At 36.9% G+C, this 19,828-nt stretch overlaps 1 protein-coding gene across 4 annotated transcripts in view; it reads left to right on the forward strand.

Annotated features, from left to right (window-relative positions):
• Positions 1-19,828, forward strand: part of TOX (thymocyte selection associated high mobility group box) — a 224,796-nt gene that overhangs the window by 64,055 nt on the left and 140,913 nt on the right. Inside the window, exon 1 of one of the 4 annotated variants that reach the window (XM_056331989.1) lies at positions 3,869-3,944. The exons of the other annotated variants lie outside the window; for them this stretch is intronic. The gene's annotated coding sequence lies outside the window, so the exon portion shown is untranslated. Of the gene's footprint in view, positions 1-3,868; positions 3,945-19,828 lie in introns of those variants that run through there. 4 annotated transcript variants of the gene reach the window in all.

Consider the following 19,828-nt stretch of genomic DNA (forward strand, 5'->3'; position numbering starts at 1 on the left):
AAGAAAAGTTAATTTTAAGATGTCATGTAGCTAGGTTAAATATAATGTTCATTTCCCATTCAGCATTTTCATATCATCTCCAAATAAGTAACTTATGCTAATTTTTCTTTGGCGTTTCACAATAAATAGCAAAAACACCTCTCCCCCTCTCCTTCCCGTGCCATGGTGTAGTATGACTTGGTTACCTCATTCCTTCCTTACAGGGAGGGGCGGTTTATGCTCTGCAGAATCAAAGTTGGATGTATACCTTCCTTGGAATGCTGCTGCACAGCTAAAGCAGGGCAAAGGAGCTGCCATACAAATGACAACTGGCCAGCAGGTACTTAAGGATGAGAGAAGTATTACGGCTCTGGTAGCTCATAGGAAGTACAGCAGTTCCTGGAACAGGAAGATATAAGCCTTTAGAACACTAGTCCTGCTCATAATGATCTTAAACCCCCCTCTTTTTTGGTATAAAGTAAAAGTTCTTAATCTCTAGACAACTATAAATGTTGTTATTGAAACTTGCAATATGTAGAGGGAGTTGAAATTATTTTGAAAAGTAAAGTACTTTCCATATTTTTTAAAAAAACAAAAGGCCTAAATAGTTTAAAATATTAAAGAAATCAGGACTGGAATTTGAAACTGGCATTTGGCATAGACACATCTTTAAGGTGTTGCAGCTTTACTTACTGTGCAGCGGAACAATTAAAATGTATTTCTGCAATGTTTGTTATCTTAGCCTGGTAGAATTAGGAGAGTGTAATGAAGCCTTTTCCTTTGCTAACTTATGCCACAATCAAAACTTCTTTATTCCCACTATGACAAGAACGTGACTTACTTCCTTTCTCCCTGGAAAAAGTAAAGGGAATGGCAGCTGTCCTGAAAATATTTCTTGGTCAGCTTTTATGTGTGAGATTGTTAGTATTTCCTCCCAACCGGGGGGGTAAAGAAGGGAACAGATAGCACTATGCATGAAATGTGGAAGATGTAAATCGAAGATTGTAGTGTTTCTGAAGTGTTTTCACAATTGCATTATGCTGTGAAGCATTCTATATAATTTAGCTTTTCCTTCACAACAGTAATTACTCTCCCTGTGTGTTGGGAAGGTATTTCTATAATAATGCCATCTAGGAACTGGAGTTCTGTAAACTGGGAGTTGCTTTCAATAGCTTTCAGTAGCTACCCACAGTGGGAAGTGAAGTTAGAAACATAACTTACCTTTATCCCATTCACTTTGGTAAAACCAATTTTACGGATTTCCTTTTGTGGGTGAAGAAGGCTCACTATAGGTTAATGTCAAAGCATTGTTGAGATTGTTTGATTAAAGGAAAATCAAGAAGCTAATTTTAGCATATAGGGGGAGACAGGAAAGGGGAAATAACTAGTTTATTTTAGGGTTGCATAGTATCTTGGTTTTCCTGGAAGAAAGGAAGGATGAGGAAGGTGGCTTCCTGTTCTTTAGACCAAAAGCTCAGTGAATGTTTTGCAGCTTGTACAAAGCTTCTACGCCCCCTCCATGTTCATGTTAAAGGGAGCAGCAATAAAAGGCTGAGATCTTGACTGTCTTCCAGAGAAGCGGTTACTGTCCGTACCCAGAACAGTTACATCTTACTGGGGCTACAGGGACAATAAAAACATAGAATCATATAATGCTTTGGGATGGAAGGGACCTTTAAAGACCATCTGGTCCAACTCCCCTGCCCATGGACAGGAACATCTTTCACTAGATCAGGTTGCTTAAAGCACCATCTAACTTGGCCTTGAACACTTCTAATGATGGGACATCTACAACTGGAAATGGGCAAGATGTTCCAGTGTCTCACCAACCTCACTGTAAAGAATTTCTTCCTTATATCCAGTCCAGATTTACCCTCTTTCAGTTTAAAACCATTGCCCCTTGTCCTGTCACTACAGGCCACAAGAAGATCTCCCTGGAGCCTTCCCTTCTCTGGGCTGAACAACCCCAACTCTCTCAGCCCATCCCAGGGGCAGAGGGAAGAGGGTAGAGGAGCCAGATTTTGCTTTCCAGTCTGCTCCAAGGAAGCACAGAGGCATGGTGTTTCTTGCTTTGGCTTGTGAGAAAGTCCCTCTGTGCCATTAAATTTTGTAGTCGAGGCCAAATAAAATCTAAAGAAAACGCAAAAGAGAAGTTTGCTACAGAATTGCCAGCTTGGCCATATTGTTCTGCCTACTGGAGCTAGCCAGATCATCTGATCTGTCGGTTGTGGTGTGATATCTGAATGTGTTTATGTGTTTTCTCTTCATCTGATTAAATTTTGCAAACTTTATTAAAGTGTATTTAAAATCTGTACTGGATATAATATGGGCAACATTATGAATAGTTAAATGATGAGATTCTTCTAATTTTAAGTGAATACTCTTCAAACAGATTTAACATTGACTTTGGAGTGTTACACAGATTTTTTTTAAAAGTGCCAATTATACACGCAGAAAAATGAAAAAAAATATGCTAGTCAGGAATGTGAGCTTTGATTTTAGTTCTGTCCCACAGATTCCTAAAAGTTAATAGTACAAAAGAAATTTTGACTGTTTTTTGGTCAGTAATCATTTTTGTGTTGTCTTATACTTTTGACAGTCGTTTGTGTGCACTAAGTAAAAGGTAGGATGAATGGCCTATTTCTGTCTGTTTTCATTACTGTGCTCTTTCTGTGTGCTCCGTCTTATTCTCCGTATATGCCTACTGGGACATTAAAGATTCTGTAATTATTTCAATAAGATCAGGGTTATAGATTTTTTGTTCCACTTAGTTGTTTGCTAATAAACCTGCCTCTGTGCTGAAGGCTAACAAATTTCTTATTTAATACTGTACTTTTTTTTACATGATATATTAGAGAACATTTTAAAAGGTCAAGACTGTGCAGCTTACTGTTTTCTCAAGGTAGCTCCTTAACTGAAAACTCCAAAGTCATCATCATCCTTTTGAAAACATTAATATTAAAGCTGTTTTGTTTCTTATTTCAGAATTTGAAGAAAATTCAAACAGTTTTGAGACGTTGCAGTGCTTAAAATCTAGAATGATTTTTAGCTTTAGTAGGAAGTATATTTATGGTCTTACAATTAAGAACATGCTAAAGGAGGAACATAAACTGGATAAACTGGAGCAGTGCAATAATATGTTTTTCACATATGGATTTTCCCTAATATCAAGTTCTTTGACATCTGTGGTATAAACGAACACTTTTTAATCATTTTCACCACACTGTTTCAGCCCAGGGTAAGATGGAGGCTACACAGGATGATGCGTTATGTCCTGTCCCCTAACACTTCAGACCTGTGCCCAAAGCTGGGACCCAGCTCAACAGTGCTGCCATTTTGAAAGCACTTCTCAATGTACTATTCAACATAAATTCCCTGGTGCCTAAAATTATACTTATTCTTACATCCAGAAGTGCTCATTTTTTACTAGTGCTGAGTAAATCGTTGCCTTTCTCAGGCCCAAGTACTGTGAAATTGTTCTTGGAAGAGACTGCCTTTTCCTGATGTCACTTGTATGTTGAATAGGGATCCCAGGTATTGAATCCAGCTCTGGATTGTGCAGAGGTATTGATTTTCATGTTTTTTCTGTAGTTGTACAGTGCTTGTCTTAGGAGGCAATTGACAGTTACTCAGTCCATGCAAGAGTGATTTATTATTTATTTATTGCCTGCATGAAGCACAACAATTAACATGAGTTCTGTCAGTTATGCAGGGCAAACCCCTTTGTTTCTCAGGCTCACTAACTGGACATTTTTTTTGACATTTTTGCCTACTCACAGTGACAGTGTGGCAATTACCTTCTTAAAAGACTGGTTTATCTTGTGTGTCTATGTAAAAACTGTTCCAAATATTGACCTTATAATTGTCTTGCATGTATTTTCAAGTTTTTAGATTCAAAAATTTTATAGCTGGGATGATCAGAGGACCTTGTGAACTGGCCTTGTCAAACCTTTTGGACATTTGTGGTGAGTTTAGTATGCATTGTATGCTTTATAGTGTAAGCTGCTGTTAGGTCTACTCAATCACTGAGGCAATTTAGCCAACTGCTCTATAGATAAGTTGCTTCTTTGCACTCTGGTCGTTCCTGGGACCAGATGGAGTTCTGACACTTGAGTGCAATAGGAATATTTTTACTGTTGTTTTTTTTTTACTGCTTCTTGAGGCCAAACTTCATGTACCCTCAATCTTCAAAGTATTCGGTGTCCTCTGCTAGCAGACATCAGGAAATGTTAGGTTTCTTTTGAGGATTCAAGACTCCACATTTTTCTGTAACTCTTAATATGTTTCCCATCAAAAACTCTGCAGCTGTAATTAGCACTCATCCATACAGAGCTGGAGTACTTCTAGGAAGGATGAAGACAAACTGGATGGAAGCCAGAAAAAAAAAAAAAAAAAGGCAACAAGAATGAAAGGTCTGGAATATTAACTGATGAGGATGAGAGATAATAACCACTCTCAGCTTGTACAAGTCAGGGAGATGAAATGCTGGAACAGGGTACATAGAAATACTGTGGTAACACCCTCATTGGAGGGCTTTTTCTTTAAAACCAGTTTTGGTGGTAATCAGTCAGGAACTGTCTACATCTACTTAGCTTGGGATTAGTGAAAGAGGCTGGAGATGATTTGAGAGCTGTGTTGCCATTACTTCTGAGCAAAAAGATAAAGAACAGGGGCATTATAAGTTGTCATGTATCTCCTCTGTGGTAACATAGGTGTTTAAGTCAGGCGCTTAGCAGAGTCACTGAATCCCCCTCTACACATGCTTACAAGGAAAAGGCAGATGTTTGAGCTTTGGGGATGACCTACTGCTAGATAATACCAGAGCTTTTATGAGCAGTCTGAGAGGATGCAAATTGCAACTTCTAACACTGGGCTTTCTAACCCTGGCTGAGGTTTTGTCTACCTGACAAAACTCCTGTCGTCTTGAATTTGTTACACTCAGCAGTACAGATGAGCTGCTACATATCATTGTCAGTAATAAATCAGCTTTTGTGGGTAACTTTAATAAAAATCTGTGGCTTAGACATAGTTTTTTAGAATTATAAGGTGCTGTTCTCATACATCGACTGAACTCATGTGCACACAGAGGCCAAGAAATCAATCACACTGAGAAACTTCTACATCAGAACTTCTGTTTTGTTCATATAGTCTTTATTTAAAGGTTCTATTTATGGAAAATACTTCATGTTCTTATGTAAATTGCTTCCATGGGATAATGTTCTCAATCAAATATGTGTGCTTTCTCTTTGACATTAATTACTCATTCCAAATTTTAAAGTTTTACTCTTTCTGAGATTTTTTATTGAGAAGGAAATCCTCAGTAGCATAGATTTCTTTCCTTGAGTTGGTATTTGCAGTTTGATTCGAAAGCATCTCATAACCTTATTTTCAGTCAATCATTGAAAATGGGATTTACATAGTCTGGCACTCTGAATCATTCATTTGGCCCCTGATTGTTTCTTAATGCTTCAGTGTATTACTTGGAGAGTAGACATGTCAGAATTGGACATGATATTCCAGTACAGGTGTTACAGGTGACTTGTAGAGCTGCTAGCATTCCTCACTCCCTTGCTTATAGCAGAACATTCCCTTGCTCTTGCCTACATGGCTCTTTCCTATGTTACTCTTGCAGTTCAGCCTGCCATCCATCTTTCATTTATAAAAGCAACATGTACAAAGCTGTGTTCAAATGAGTGCACTTCCCAGATGCTTTTCTGTAGCTCATCTTCCCCATTTGATATTTATGACTTCATCAGCTCTTTACATTTTCTCCAAATTTACTGGGTGAGTGATAGAGATACTGCATAGCATCAGGTTGAGAACGTTATGCCTAGAAGCATTTCTGTTAATGATATTTCCCCATTTGCATTTTTTTTAGTGAACTGTCAGTTAGTAGGGTTTTGCTGTGTATTATGGGTTATATTGAGTCTGTACGCTGTTTAAAAAATGTGGAATGAAATCTAAAGGATAAGAGAAATACAACTATATGATGATGTCAATTCAGTCTTCACCAGTCAGGCTTGTGATGTCATGAAAAAAATATTTTTGGGGAAGACCCTTCTTCTATAGAATCAAAGTCAATGCCATCAGTTCACCTGCCCTTTTAGTATTTATTGTTGCAGCATTTAACAGGTTTTGATGATTTCACATTCAGGCTAAGATGAGTCTTATCTGGTTTTATCCTCTTTATGCTTCTGAAATATTGATATGTTATGTTTTTTGTCCCCAGTCCACTGGAACTTCTCCAGTATTTTAAAATCTAGTTAAAAAAAATAAATCAGGGGAGGGCTTCAGCATCTCCTGAGCCAATTCTATCTGAACCCTTGGGTATAAGCTCTCTGATCCAGTTAATTAAATGTGGTTTATTTCACTTTAGCTGTTTAGTAACCTACATAGTTACAAAGGAAATCACAAGTGTTCGGTTGTCACAGCAAATGATGAATATATCACTTTCTGAAATATGTATTAGATTTACTTATCTTCTGCATCACAATTCATTATGAACTTTTGGGACCAGAGCTGTGCCATTGCCCAGATCTTGGTTCATGACTATTTAACCATACGGGAAATTTTTTTTTTCTTCAGAGTGCTGGCTTCCATAATCATTGGTCTGCATTTCTAAACTGCTAATTTGCATTTACTTCTGTAAGCTTCCACATTTTCACTTTTGCCAGATATATAAAAGAAGAAATTGTTCCAACTACTTTTCCTCTCAGCTTGGGTGTTTTTTCACAAAAAAATCCTCCTTTCATGACTGCAAGATTGTTTTTTATATTCTGATTTTCATTATTCTTTTGCATTAAAATATCTACTTTGCTCAGTTTTGTTTGCAAGTGTCTTTAAAATTATTTGGGCACATTGACTTTTTACAGAGAAAAAATACGGCATACTTCTTGCACATTGTAATTGAAATTCATTTGTGAATGCTCTAACACAGGCCATCAGCAGTTTTAGGCAATGATCAGCTTATTTTTATCTGTCATACTGAGATCTGGTACGGAACGATTTTAAGTTGCTTGGTTTACTTTTTATGTTGGGAATAGATCTGTAATTTTTAGACATTCCGAAAATAATTTATCAGTCACATCAGAAGTCTACCAGCTTATGTCTTCAGAAACCTGTGTGATTTTCTACATATTTACATATACTTTTAAGTCCTTTTTAGAGGCCTGCTCCTTCTATTTTTTCATCTGTGTCGGCAGCTATAGAAGACTTATATGGTTCTAAATCAAATACAACCTTCCTGAATTAGCTTGTAAGTCTGAAGTATGTAAATGATACCTTTAATGTGGAGGCCCGCGTTCTTGCTCTTCCTGGCTGTCTTTCCTATTTAGGTTTTACTGATAAGTTTCAGTCAAGTGAATTGTCATGCCAGGTTTCATGCCTACCAAATCATGTGAATTTTCTTTTACCAACACATAACTTGTTTTTAATTTCTCTTTGATGTTCCCAGAATAATTTATAGCTCTCCTTAGTTTTGTTTGTTTACAATGATGTTACTTTAGGTCTACACTTTATGGCTATGTATTAAGTAGTCCTTTAGCATTGCTTTTATATGCAAAGTTAAAGATCTTCAGTGTCTTGTTTTGAGGTGCAAGCAGAATTACTTAGAAAAGTCAGAACTGTAGAAGTTCAGTCTTGAGAACAAAACATTTTATAAGTTTGTGTTTCTTTTTTAACTTGTGGTTGTTATGTAATGAAGAATATATACAGACTCACTCTCTTTCTCTTTTTGCTTAAAAGAGATCAAGGTAAACAGTTGAAGCAGAAGGAAACCAACTGTTTTTCCATTCACCTTATTATTGAGCTGTGGTTAAAAGAACTTCCTTTTTGGTACTATCAAAAGATCTAAGCAAAAACTTCAGTTGAACGTGGAGGAGAAATAGACTGTTTCAGAGATGGGAAAATACATAGAGACACTTGCCTTTGCCTAACAAAGGCTAAAAAGTATCATGTTAATTGTGTTTTCATAATTTTTCTAAATTACACGTTGTAGTATGCATGGCAGAAAATAGAAGTGTTTATTTTTGTTCCTTAGCTTGGGATTTAATGTTGAAATTTTGATCTTACAAAATACATCATTGGTTATCACAGTTTGCAAATTTAGCAATAGTAGTTTAAAACAGAGATACTAAAGGAACTGGAAACAGGGAGTATTTTAGAAACAAGAAGTGTGAAGCCCTGCCCCAGTTTAGTGGAGACCAAAACTTCTGCTGACTTCACAGAGGCCAAAATTTCACCCAAAGATTGTAACGAAATAAGAAAGTACAGCCAGCAGAGTATTTCTGTATGATTGTTACATGCCTCAGGAAGTATTACAAGGCATGAAACTAAAAGATGCATGAATTTAACCACCCGAGAAGTGTAATAATCACCCAGGGGTTGGAGGAGGGGGACTGAGTTCAGTTACAAAATTGATTTTTTTTCCCCTAAAACAAACATCCATTTGCTGGCAAATGTGGAGGGGAAAAGGACATCACATAAATCACAGATTTTCACTGGTGCTTGGGGTCCTTCAGTTATTCCAGAGTGAAGGAGGCACTGGACAAAGTAAATAAAGAGGTGGAAGAGTGGGACCTGGGCACCAAGTCCTCTACTTCTAGGTGTGGAGTCACCCTTTTACTGGGCAGTCCGTTTTTGGCATAATTAATCTGGGGGATTTGTTGTTTTGTTTTGTTTTGGGTTTGGGGTTTTTTTTCCTGTACACAGCTTAAGCAGGGAGGGAGGAAAGTCCCTTGTCATTTCTAGCCTTTTCCTCCCTCCATGCCCAAGAGCTAAGTAACAATTTCAGATGACAGTTGGAAATTATTTCTTGCTATCAGTGCTGCCTAATTTCACACATTCGGTCAGCAAGATTAGGAGTGGAGGTGTCCTGATTCCCTTTTTTCTGGGTTGAAAAAAGATGTGCATTTGTGAAAAAAGCTGGGGTGAAGCCAGTGGTGCAAGGGAGGCCAGGTATCTAACGTTCGTTGTGACAAAAATAGGCTTAAAACGCCCACTTTCAATCTGACTGCTGAAGTTCATTTGTATAGATAGCTGCCAGTATCAACAGGCACTGGTGTGTGTGGAGAGCATGCGGTTAATCTGGGTTGGTGCATCCAAATGTAGTCATGGTTGCGTAATTTTCTTGTCAGGTTCAAGTGTTACATTTGTGGAACATCTTCTGCAACCACTCCATCATAAGGTTTTAAGAACCGTGTTCTGCATTATACTTTAAAATGTGCATAATCCTTTCATTATAGAGAAAAACCGTCATATCGGTTCAGAAATAGAGGAAAGCAGATGCTTAATTTTGAGATGTGCTTGATGTATCATTATTCAGGAAAGCCTTACATGATATACATAATATGCAGTATTTAATATCCACAAGTGCTTTCTTGAATAGAGGTGTTTTAAGCACCTGCTTACACATGTAGAAGTGTTTCATACATGTATGCATATATACCTTTTTTTTCTGTAAGCAGCCCTAGGGAGGGCATAAAACTGTTTACACATTTAAAGTCAAGCACATGCAAAAGGGATTCCAGGTTTAAGGTTTAATTTGAAAAATATAAATGTAAGGCTAAATTAAATTAAACAACTCTATTCACGTCATCCTAAGTAATTTGTATGTCTTCACTACCAAGAATTAATCTGAAGCTGTAATTATAGCATCTTACACAAGCATTTATCAACAATGATGTTCATTTGCCACTTGGCAGTCTTTGGTCAAAAAATGTTTCAAAGAAAATATGATTAAAATAAAGTCCAATACATAATTTTTAAAATATTCCCTTTAGAAGTGGGCTTTTTTTTTTTTTTTTTTTTTTTTAATTGTTTTGGGTTTTAGCATGGAAAGAAAACAGCTTTCCTGTTTAGCAAAGAGCAGCCCAAGACCAGCATGTTTGATTGTTATGGTTATACTACATCCACTAAAACTACTCATAGAACTGCCTCTATATTTCCATACAGATTTCCTCTGATTTCTGCTTTCCTTCTCATAAACAGTCGTTTTTAGAAATTACCAGTAAAAATTCTCATAATATGTTTGCCTAGAGTGTTTGAGCACAATGGTTGGCCAAGATGAAATGACACAAATTTGTCAACAACTTCCACAAAGCCCAGTTACTTTATGGGTATGGATATAATTAATTAGTAGGTCATCAGAATGAAATGGTTTAGAAAAGACTATTGTAATTTTTTTGAAAAAAGCCATCAGCAAGCTGAGAAATAGCAATGCTCAGGTGTAATCAGCATTTTCAGTATTGGCCTTAGTGGTGGCATTGAGAGTGCGGGGGCTGGTTTGAAGTTAAATGACTAAACCCTTTATCCTCACCCTAGTTTTGGTCATGTTTCTGTGTTCTGGTAATTCTCTTGTCTAAAGTCACATATTTGCTGCTCAGGATAGATTTCCAAATTATTTCATTTTAGATGTCTCGCCGGTTTTCATATTTATACTCATTTTCTACAATGCATTTTTATAATGTCTGTTTTTATTTAAGAGTTAGTTGACTATTTGCTTCATTAGTACAGGGCAAGTGGAAGCAGTAGGTAAGGAGCTGCCTTTTCACATCTATGCTTTTCGTTGTCATTTTTTTCTTTAAAGTAATGCATTTACATTTCATAATCATAAACATGAAATTGAAGATGAAATCAGTTCTCGAAAGATTAATTCAGTCCTGCTCACAGCTGTGAAGACTGTGGAAATAAATATCATTTTGCAGTAACGTATTCCTGACAAAGGGCATAACAAAAGACTGATTTCTATTCAGAGATAGTGAGTATATTTATTTTGCATGTTGGGGGGAGGGGCTGTGGTCGACTGCTTGCGACCCTGACCTAGTTTTGTAGCTGCTTATTATTCAGCTATATGTTTAAGAAATCTCTGTAATTTAATTTGGCAACCTCTTCTGCATGTCTGCACGTAGCAGTAGGTGCTCTTAATATTATTCGTGTCCCATGCTGAATCATATTTATTTAGGAAAAGGAAAATCCTAATGCACTCATAACTCAGAAAGAAACTGTTAATTGTTAGCAGAGAACTGCCTGATTACAGACTGGATGTCTCGTCCAGGGCCCTGCCATAATTAGTAACCACTGTTGACATTTAGATTTAAATTGAATTTTCTTCTAATTAAACCCAGAGGGGGTTGATCCTCTCAGATGTACAGGTTAATAAAATTAGTCAGAAACTGTTAAACAGTAAACTGAATTCTCCAAGAGAGCTTTCCCAGTGTATTGTTAGGAATTCTGTAATTAATATTCAAAGGATTCAATAGATTTGGAGTTGTCCTTTTTTGTTTTGGGTTGCATCTGGGTTTGTTGCAGTTATTTCTTTAATTAGATCTGTTTGCTTTTGATATCTACAGTAATACTAATTTCCATCATGTTTGTGCATATGTAATTATAAGTGCACTGTTCATCCATACTGTGCAACTGTTATGTGTAATAACAAGCTGCTTTTTTTTCTGGGCACATTCAGTGAATAGTAATCTGAAAACTAAAAGCAAGTGTGAAATGAATTTTAGGAGTATAGCCTAGACTAACTGCTGTCTGTTTGTCATCGTCATACAAATGTTAAAGCTGCCACAGGGTCATTTACTTCTTTATTCATCATTGTTTTTTGCTGATCCTTCCCAAGCTTTTTGTTTAAATAGGATTGTGTTTTTTTTAAATGAAATATAGATGTTTGTATTTTTCCTATTGCTTTTTCAAGTACCATCAACTGGATTGAGATCTTAGCCTACATGAAATTAATCTATGGTTTTGCTTTCTTGTCCTGCTCAAAGATAAGAAGTTGAGTATGAAAACTACAGAGCATGCATGCCAGGAAGTAGCAAGAGTATCAGTGATGTGAGAAAAAGTAGAGTCAGAAGTGTTATAATGAAAAATTTAAACATTAAACCTTGAGAATATCAGATTTTTTGCAAAACTGCTCTGTGGGAGTAAAGTTTCTCTAACAAAGATCTCATAGCTGAACTCACTTGTGGTTTATCATAGCTCATATGCGGAGGAAATGCAGTAAAATATTGTTGAGCACTGAGAACAATTTAGTACCAGTTCTAAAAATTTAATACCAGTTTTACAAACAAAAGTGAAAAATGTATTTTACCATTTAATGAGCCTCATGAAAGTTATGGTTTTGGTTTAAGCCAATTTCAGAGCCACTGTAACTTAAAAATAGAGGTTTTAGAGAGACACAGAATGATAAATGAAAATGTATAAGGAATGCTTTCCTGAAAGATATCTTGTAATTCATAAAAGTTGTTCAATACTATTGAATTGAATTTACTTCCAAAAGGAATATCATTTCTGTCCCTTCCTCCTTAATCATGTAAGCCAAACAAACAAAGAAAAATCTAGATGACTTCATTTTTCTTGCTTAGTCTGGCTAAATTAATTGGATTAGGTAAAGAATGCTTTTCTCACTCAGAATTGGCTTCAGACGGTACAAAACCACTAAAAATGTATGGAACAATTCACTGCACTGGTGTACAGCACCAGGTAAATTCCTCCTTCCTGCAGGTTTGTTCTGTGGAAATCACAAGGCAGATCAAACCAAAGTGGCTGAAAATGTCAGGTCCAGAACTGCAAATTTTAACCCATTTAAAAGTGTTGTTCTAAATGAAACTTTAACAGGAACAGTTTGTATGGATAACAGCTTCTGGATTCAGGTGCAGTTCTCAAGAAAACATCCAGCTGAAAAAAACTGAGTAAGAACAATAACACAGAAAACATACCTCCTTAGCCCACAGTCCAATCAGACTCTTTACACTGAAAACAGACTTAATATTGCTATTGATTTTTCACAAAAAGTGTCTACTATGGTTATGGGTAGCAGTTCAGCTGAGATCAATAGGTAATTAAACCCTCTACGAGAACGCAGTCTTAAACTGAATTAAACTAAACTTTTGCAGTGACCAAATCACATTATCATGAAAATATACCCCAAAGTCTCACAAATTATCTGTAATCACCTCCAAGCAGCCATAAACTCAGTCCTGAGTTTGACAGCGTAGTAGCCATATTACATGGAAACTGAGCTTCCACGCGTGGATGGGAATATGCCAACCACGGTCATTTTATGAGAATGGGAGTGTCGTTGACAGTGGTCTTAGATTTTTCCCTCAGAATCAAGTACAAACTTAACCACTGGTAGCGGTACGCATACAAAACTAAAATTCGTTTCTCGTACAATTTTTAGGTAATGAATTAGGACTAACAGGTTTTCAACATCTTGACAGCTAGGCAGAGCTGCTAATAGAAGCAAAAGCAGATGTGTGATCACTGTGCTTTTATTAAACTATGTACGTCTCATTGGTGCCAGCAGGACACCAATAGAGAAAGGAAAGAAAACAGCAGTTGCTGAAGAAGCCACTGGTGTGCCCATCAACTTTGGCATGAAATACTTCAGGTCAACCAACAGTAGTCAGGAAATGTAAAACTGTCTGTGTTTCCTAGTTTACAGACAGTGTCAGCAAAATGCAGACTTAGCAAAGAGAAGGCTTGCACTGCGTTAAAGGCTTCTGCCAACTGAGTAAGGCAGGCCATTGCCCGCTGCAGCTGGGCAGCCTGGAGCAGGCGCCCAGTCTGGGGGCTGTGACCTGGCCTAGTGTGGGGCATGGCGTCCCATTTGCACATAACTCAGCTACAGGGAAGCCAGGGGTGTGTTAACTGGGCTGGATTGTGAAAAGCCTAGATCTTCACTCGTACAGTCACAGCAAATTACAGATTTCAAGGAGAGAAGTATTCTGTTTGCATGACCATATGTGATTGCATGAGGAAATGTGGTGAGGCGATGCCAAGGCTTTCTGGGCTTGAGAAAAATGGGCTAGAAATTGCTAAAGACAAATAGCTGAGGTTCGTTCGTGAGCCTTTCACTGGAAACCATACTTTCTTATTGCTGCCTGTATATGTAGATCTTTGAACCTGTTGCAACAATATAAAGAATCGCTTTTCTTACTGTTACTTGTTCTTACTGTCTAAGAATGTAACTTTTTCCTTCTTTCATTTTTCCTAATGGTTTTGAGAGATGGAAAATTAAGTAAGTATTCAGTGCATAAACTTGTTAGATACAGGACTGTTTTCGAAGTAATCTTTGGGGCTTTTTCTTTGTTTGAGATATCATTTGAGATACTTAAGTTCTGAAGGAAGTTTGGGGTTTTTTTCCTGGAAAGTACACAAATACTGCCACATAAATGTAAGATCCAAACCTCCTTCAATTTACCTGCTTCAGTCAGAAAACCACATACTAAATCATCTGCCCAAGGATTTTTATTATGAAAAAATAATCAGTACCGACAGTGTTCTTTATCATCCAAATAAGAGGATGAACAAATGTGGAAGAGGCGTTGTAGTCAGTGCAATAAATTTTAAAATTACAATTAATCTGTTAATAATGTTTCTTAGTGTACATAGTGCCTATGTTAATGCTTATATTGGAAGCGGGCAAAGAATAGGCATTATATTGCATACCAGCTCTTGTATTTCAGATGTGAGTTGTCTGTTCCGGAGGTGCTCCAAGTCAGCTAATATTTTCTATGTTAGGTAAAATATTTCCTCAACTACAGATTTTTGCATGAAAACTGAGAAACGTGTTCTATATTTACTCTTTGTTTAAAGCTTTCATTTATGTCAGCAGGAGTTCTGTGTATAACATGAGGACTGTACATTTCTCTAAGTACTTGTAAGAAACATTTTTTGTATACTAATAGATTTGACACATAGTAATTTGTTTTTCCAGTTATATGATAGTTCTACCAATGCAGCAACAAAATAGGAATAATAAAGATAACCTGTAATGCTAGATAAATTACATTTGATATACCTTTTGCTTTTTATCCTCTATTTCACACCACCAGTACATGATGGCTCACTCTTCAGCCTTTATTTTGTCATTGAACAAAATACTTGTGCAAGTAAGTGCATTGGCCATGATGGGATTACTTGCATTGGTTAGTTTTCATGGGTAGGAGAAGACTGCCCAGTGTCGCAGTTGGCCTTTTGTCATGCAGCACTGAGTTCTCCTAATGAAGGTGGAGGGGAGATTTTCCTGAATAATTGGGATCTGGAGTTCATGCAGAAGAAAAGGTACAGAGTCTGTTCATTCAGTTTTTCTCTGGCAGAACTGTTCCCCTTCCCCAAAGTTTTTTTTTCAGAACTAGCTGCAAATGGAACAATGTGTAGAAGAATTGCTCCTCCATTTTACTGACAGGAGGATTTTCCATGGAACAAGTTTGCAAGCAATGAGGGACTCAATAATGCAAAGTACCTCTGCCTTATTTTATGAATTCAAAGATCATTTTTAGTGTTGCATATTAGGAAGGGACTATGGAAGCCAGTGACATTACAGGATTTATTTTTGTAGCCTAAGTAGGTGCGTTCTTTGATGCTTTTGCATTTTCACAGATCCAGTGTTAGATGGAGATTCCAGAATCACTGAGGTGTCTTAAAGATTGGTGTTTCTAAATTCATTCAGCCCCCATCAAAGATATTTAGCAGCCTGTTACAGTCTGAAGCATCTAAATTTTGGGAAAACTGGATATTTATGGAAATTGTTGAAGCAGACCTACAAAATCTTTTGAAACTCATCCTTCTAAGAAAGTTTTCTGGAACTATAAAGTGGAAAGAATATAGGTATTTTACTTTAAGAATGACATTGGGACTGTCCCTCATGAAAAAGGGTGATTAATATGCATTTGTGCCATCTAGTCAAATACAGAAACAAACATCCAAACATATGGTAAATATTTCCAATGAAAGTAAAAGAAATTTTGCAATACTCCTCCTGGTTCTGATAATGTTAAATTTATTATTTGAACGTTTTTAAATAACCAGTTACAATATATAAGACATCTCTTCATTCTTAGCAGATAGGCAGAGAGGCAAGACGTATATGGAGAGGTATATATATGTTATTGGAATGAGTTATATAATTAGATTAGCTTTCAAAAAAGTAGGCTATTTATCAGGTTAATAAACATTTTCAGGTACAGACCTATCCTGTTACACAATCATAAATGAAACGGTGCTTTCTTGGCTGTGTAGTTATAGGATGTCTGTGCATCAGATGTTTTGAACCTGCTGAGTGTCCCCCTATTTTTCCTGAGTTTCAGTGAGAACTGAGAACACTTTGCATGTCCTCAAGAAGCATTCAGCAGAGGAGCAATTGGAAAGAAAAGAGACACTTCAGTGGAGAGAGATAAGATCTGCTTATCTGCTTTTATGTGCATGTGTGCACACACACATGCGCCTTCATTTCCTTTATGGTTATGTATGTGTATGTGCGCATGCACATGACAGATCAAGATTTTACATGAAAATGTGTGAAAAAATGTTGCCTTTCTAATCTTGCTATGAGCTAGACCATATGACTATGTTAGAGAGTTGGAAGGAACCTCTGGTGCAAGTGTCTGAAATCTGATTTAGCTTTCTAGGCTTCTTGGCTGACAGCACACTGTATTTTGGGAATCTACAAGCAAGTATTTAGTAATAAAGATATACTAAGTGGAGTAAGTTCTGGACACCAGTGCAGCTGAATCCCTCAAGTATATTTTCAAGAGCTGGGATTTATAAAATCCAAGTACAATGGCTGTAGCATGCAAAGGCTGTAGAAGTTTCATGGGTAGGGAAGGCAAAGTCAGTGGCAGTGTACATGATAGCGCATGCGGGCAATACTGTGCTATAGTGCCTAAGAGTTTGCAGTCAGGTGTCGATCACTAATGCAGCAGAATATGCCCTATGGCCACCAGTATATGGTTTGAAGAACAGATAGCATGTTTGGCCATAAAACACAGTGACTGTCCCCGGGGTCAATTACAGGTAGAGCAAACAGAATGGGTGTTTCTGACAGCAGCTTGAGGTAGACGGTACTGCTCATGCTGTACTGGCTTTGGGCATATTTCCAGGAGCACTCCTGAAGTGAACTGTTAAGGGCTGTGTTTCTGCAAGTTCACAGATGTAGGTATCTGACGTAGCTATTCAATTTGCAGCTTGGGGATGACTTCCCATTTGCAGCTTGAGGATGACTTCCCAACTCCATTAGAAGGTCTGTACACCTGTCTGGTGAATGAGAGGTGATGTTAACATTTAGAATATGGCTTATAGAAGTAAAATTCAAGAAACAGTCAACTACAAGGGAAGGGAGGATGATAAAACATCTCATTACATTCATGCTAAACTCACAGTGGGACCAATGCATTTAGACTGTTTTAAGAACTGATTGTTGTTGGAAAACTGTTAACTAATCCACTAGAAAAACTTTTCTGCATTAGTAAGATTGTCTGAGTGAAATTCTGTGTGAGAAGGCTTCTTTGATACTTCTAGTGAGTGCATGCTTGTGAAATCGATTCCAGGCCGTCTAATAGTCTAATGGTGAAATCCTGGACACTGGTCTTCCAAGTACAAGGCTCATGTCCTCAGCAAAGGAGGCAAGCACAGAGAATGTCATACAAGTCTTACAGTAAAAGAAAACAAAATTGAAGGGAATGAGATTTTGTCCTTGTGTATGTTAGGAAGACTATGCAGCCTGGAAATGGGAAAAACTATTTCCTGCTCAGCCTGGCCTTTGGCTCTTTAATGTATTGTTCTGTTGTTGCTTTCTGCTTTCTAGCAGTTACCCATGTGTGGTATATTGCAAGATCATTACGTCACTTGTCATGGTGATGTGTATGTTCCTTACATTTTCATTAGCTGTATAAATGTTTTATCTCTACTGCAAAAGCTTATACTAAATACTAGTAGCTAAGAAAATTCACCTCCTTGGGTTTATCATGTACAAAAAAATATTTAAATCCTATTGCATGTTGTGATCTCTTAGGTGCTAATAATAACAAAATATGCCACCTGTGATAGTCATGTTCTCACTTCAGAATTAAATGAAGTAAATCACTGAAGATTTGAAAAACTGTTTTAGTACTTTATGCAAACTGAATATTGGTTTGAATGCTAATCAAGCTGACAAAGTAGCTATAGGAGGCAATTTTGCATTTCTTTCAAGGAAGGATCAAGATACTTGATACTGTTTTCTTTGGTAAGGAATGATGCATGGAAAAATACCTGGTACAGTGATCCCTGCTGTCGGTGTTGAGAAATGCATATATACATTCTTTGTTAATGTGAATGCAGATATGGTGATACTCAAAAAGGATTTTACAAGTATTTGGAAACCATTAAATATAACTTATGAATTTTTCTTGTATTTTCACAATTTGAAACGGCAAATTTAAGACCTCAGAGTCTCCACGAAACATTGCATGGGAAAGGGCGGGTTTGGGAGAGCACTTAAAGTTAGTGCAGTGAGGGGTAAAAAAGATAAAGCTGGAGAAAATTGCAGTTGACTGGAATCAAACTGCACTAGTTGCTTACAATTGATTGTGTGTTGTTCAACCACAAAGATAAATTAGAACATAGAATACTGCAATAGAAAAGTGGTTTAGATGTCATAGAGACAGTATGACTATTTTTATCTCTCAGTTGTAAACCATAGCCTACAGTGGCTGAAATGACATTGAACTGTTTTTCTCTTTGATGATTTACAGCCTGTGTAGTGCATTTGTAGGAGCAGATGTCACGTTTTATGTATCTGAAAGTGTCAACACTGATGACTTATGTCTGAAGATTCGGTGCATGAATCAATAGAATGTAGTGATTTCCATTTCTTAAAAGAGTTTTTCCGACATAATAAAAAACACATAGTGAATTTTGGTCATTATAATGCTACTCTTGAACTCTCTTCCCTCCCTCCCCCCTGTATTTTACACTACCAGGAGATCGTTATTTTACAAAATCCACTTCTCACCCCATAAGCGCAAATAGCTATGGGTAAACTGTCTTCTCTTTTGCTTAACCTGTTTAATTTGGTGTACAAAGCACTTCATTTTATTTTGAGAAATTAATAATCAAAAAACTTGGATTCATTGATAAAAGAAAATGCATCAATGTTATCTTACTAAGAATTATACCAAGCAAATCTAGACAGATCTCATCCCCCCAGCCTTCTCCTATATTTCCAAATGATACTGTCTGAAAAATTTGGGAAAAAATGCTTGTCATCCTATTAAAACAAAAAGTCAAATTTGCATTTAAATGGAAAATATATCAAACATTTAGCATCTGCAAACCTGGAAGTTTTATTTTATTCTTAAAAAAAAAAAAGCTACGTAAGTTTTTAGTTCACATATGTGCAATATTCCATGTGTGTAAAGGGGTTTCTTTATGTAGTCACACCCTCACAAAATCATATGAGAAAGTACTAGTTTAATTTAATATTTTTAATTCTATATGTGGAAAATCTACCAGTATAAGCAGGAATTTATGTGGAAATAAAGGACAGAAAATTGCTTTTTAGAATTATATTAATACTTCTGCATTAAAAACAATGAGCCAGATGTGGTCTGTGCAGGTGTTGGGTCGCACATCAAAGATTTGATTGGAAAATGTCCTTAAAAAAGAGGACTTTTTTACATTTTCCTAATTCTACACCCAGGAAAACCTAAGCTGGAGGAAAACAGAGCCTAAAGTTCAAAAATATGTATGAGTTTCTACAGCAGGATTCCTTTTTCTTATTTTGCACCTCAAGTACTTCCACCAGAGCAGTACCTTCACAGTGAGTGTAAGTTTCTTACTTCAGGCATGTGAGAAGGGGTATTATGGGCCCTGACCTCTGGGTTTGACTCCATCTGCTCAGCCAGTCTGTTCTGCAGCCACACGTGGGTTTGCAGACTGCAGAGGGTTCGAAGGGATGCTTCTGGAAAGGCAGTATGCTTCTCAGTTTGCTATACGCAGAGCAAAAGTCTGAGTATAAAGGAGATATTTCATGTCTAGATCTCAGCTGGTGACTCCTACCTATATTAGTTCATCAGAGTTGTCT

This window comes from Falco biarmicus, chromosome 3 (assembly GCF_023638135.1).
Source record: "Falco biarmicus isolate bFalBia1 chromosome 3, bFalBia1.pri, whole genome shotgun sequence".
Classification (NCBI taxonomy): domain Eukaryota; kingdom Metazoa; phylum Chordata; class Aves; order Falconiformes; family Falconidae; genus Falco; species Falco biarmicus.